The sequence below is a fragment of the Mesocricetus auratus genome, unplaced genomic scaffold (genome assembly GCF_017639785.1).
Source record: "Mesocricetus auratus isolate SY011 unplaced genomic scaffold, BCM_Maur_2.0 Super-Scaffold_100011, whole genome shotgun sequence".
Lineage (NCBI taxonomy): Eukaryota > Metazoa > Chordata > Mammalia > Rodentia > Cricetidae > Mesocricetus > Mesocricetus auratus.
Window position 1 is genome coordinate 33,100,350 of NW_024429195.1, and position 3,064 is coordinate 33,103,413.

The 3,064-nt window shown below is 42.6% G+C and overlaps 1 pseudogene; it reads right to left on the reverse strand.

Moving 5' to 3' along the window:
• Positions 1–1,770: 1,770 nt before the first annotated feature.
• On the reverse strand, positions 1,771–3,060 carry LOC101823633 (annotated as a pseudogene).
• Between the last annotated feature and the right edge of the window lie 4 nt (positions 3,061–3,064).

Consider the following 3,064-nt stretch of genomic DNA (forward strand, 5'->3'; position numbering starts at 1 on the left):
AGCCCATGTCTACCTCCTCTCTCAGCACTAGGACTGTCTAACTTTAACTTGTGCAGGCCCTGTGTGAGCTGCCACAGTCTTTGAAGTCTTCTGTGCATCAGTCCTTTTTTATCTGGAGGATACTGTTCCCTTAGTGCTTGTGTCACTATTGAACCCCTGTATCTTACAGTCAGGTCACCAGTGTAGACCAAAGCTTTGTAGCTGTGTTGGTGATCATCTTTCTCCTGAAGTCATGTGCAGAGTACATTTTAGTACCATGAATGCTAATCAGTGTGTGTAAAGCCCCTAGCTAGGCTTGTGTTCCATGACCTATGTAAGTGTTGTCTTCAGCAATAGGGCTTTATCATCAGTTTGTAGAGAGCAACCAATAGTCTTGGCAGTAGCTTGAGTTGTTTGGGGTTTCCTTAGAGCCCTTTGGCCAACAGCTGAATTATATGTAATCCATTCCTGGCATTGGAAGTTTCTCTTGGTATTGGAATATGTCTAGTTGTGGCATTCTCTCTCCTGTTGTTTGCTGACTTCATTTAGATTTCTTCCATATATGTATATATTTTAGGAAGCATCTACAGTCGTGGGTTTCTTTCCCATCTCTTCATAACAATATATATCAATATATTCTTTTTTTCCTTTCCTTGGGAGATCCTCTCCTCCCCACTAGTCCCTTACTAGGTACCTAACGTCTGGTTCAATGGATTGTAACACACACATCAAAGGCTTTAAAGCTAAAGTCCATGTATGTGCCAGGGTTCTCTAGAAAAACACATGACAGAATGAATATATATATATGTATGTATTCATTTATAAATATATATATTCATATGTGTATCAAAACATATATGGGATTCGAGTGGCTTACAGGCTATGACTTGACTTGTTCAACAATGGCTTGCCAGTGAGAGTGAGGGCAAGCAGGCAAGAACAAAAACTTCCTTTTTCCATGTTCTTTTTATAAGCTGCCACCAGAAGGTATGGCCCGGATTTAAGGTGGATCTTCTACTTCAAATGATCTAATCAAGAAAAATCCCTTATGGGTGTGCCCAGCTGCTTAAGGTTTAGTAATTCCAGATGTAGTCAAGTTGACAGGCAAGAATAGCCATCAAAATATTTAATATAAAACATACATACTATATCTGTTTTCTGAAAGTCTAGGTTATCTCACTCAGGATGATTCTTTTCTTAGCTCCATCTGCTTACCTGAGAATTTTGTAATACTCAGTTGGAAAAATATACCATGTTTTCATTGTCCATTGATGGACATATAGGCTGTTTCCAATCTCTGCCTCTTATGAATAGAGCAACAACAAACATGGTTGAGCAAATGTCTCTGTAGTAGGATGTAGAGGCCTCTGGGGATATGCTCAAGTGTGGGGTAGCTGTGTTTGAGGTCTATCTCCAGCTTCCTGAGGAACGGCCTCACTGATTAATAGTAGTTGCCCAAGTTTGCACTCCCAGGAGCAATGAGAAGTGCTCCCCTTATCCACACCCTCAGTAGTATGTGCTGCCATTTGTTTTATTGATCTTGCCTATTGTGACTGGTATAAAGTGAAATCAGAGTAGTTTTAATTTGCTTCTCTCTGATGAAGGATGCTGAACATGTTTCTCAGCCTTTTCTATTTCATCTTTATTTTCAGATCATTTTTTTAAAGTGTGCCACTAAATTTTTTTGCCTTCAGAGTAAAAGCATTATTAGTATAAGATGATCCATGACTATAATCAGCTATATTCAAACAGAATCTTAAAAGACAATTGCTAAAAGGGAAGTAGAAGCCATATAATGTGCTGTAGTTTTATTCAGTGTAAGATGTACAGAGGAGGAAGAATTCTACAGAACTTGTCTATCTCCTGAGTCCTTGCCTAAGGGTAAGTCTAGAAGGAGATAGCCTCTCTCATTAGACTGCTCATCTTTTGGAAGAATGTTTTTCTATCTTATCTCTCAGATGGTGTCCAGATGTACAAAGGGGCCTAACTGATGATATCAGAATAAATGTGTCTGAGCATTCTACTAGCCTCTGAGGCAGTAAACAGTAACCTGTAAAACTGTGTCATTAAACATTCCCCGAAAATTAACTGGTTCCGTGTCAGTAGCTGGCACTGAACTGGCCTCACCTGGGTGAGGTGTGAACAGCTCAGTTAGGCTCCATCGTCAGTAACCCAGGTTGATCACATACCTCCCACCGCAGGCTCAGGTAAGCTTACTTGCTGTCCATCTTCAACCATCTTCCACATCCCCGTCTTAAGAGCATGCAAATATTGGCCCTGCTGTAGCCCACAGGAGTAGACTGAGACCTAAGGCGGCAAACTGCATTGCTAAGGGATACTTGGATATCTAATCCTGAAAGGCCATCTCTTTACAGAGTTGTGGAGATTCTTACTCAGCATATGATGGAATGCTTCTTCGAGGCAGTAAGAAATTAACTACAGCTACACTGAATTGCACTAATATTGAATCAACAAGAGCAAGACACAGAAAGGGTACATAACCTAGGATAATCACGGTCTATGCGAGGAAGCTTTTTTTTTTTTTTTTTTTTGCCCAGCAGCAACGTTTATTGGGGTGGGAATCAGTCCTTGGCAGCCGCTTTCCGAATGGCCGCTGCCACATTGCTCACCCCATCCCCACCCCAACCCCGCTTCCTCTTGGCTGGGATGTGAGTGCCCACCCACTTCTTGATAAACTTGAACCCGTGCTTGTCCTTGGACACCTTGAGCAGCTCCATGGCTCTACGTATGGCGCGAAGCCGCACACCTCCCGGATCATGTCCTGCACGAACTTGGTGTGCTTGGTGAGGCGCCGGCTGTGCCTGGGCTTGCTGACATTCAGTCACCTTGTGGCTCTTGTTGAGGCCCATGGCCATGGGATAGCGCAGGCTGCTGCTCTCCGATGGCGGCCACTACAGGAAGCAGGAAGCTTTTTTTATTTTCTCGTTGTATTGGTAGTAACACCTGTCTGCAGTGCCTAAAAGTCTGTGTGGAATACTTTTGAACTTTAAACTTGGAAATCTCCTGGGAATTTCCCAGCTGCATCCTTTCTTCTGTAGTGACCTTTGCTGCATATGCCATTGTC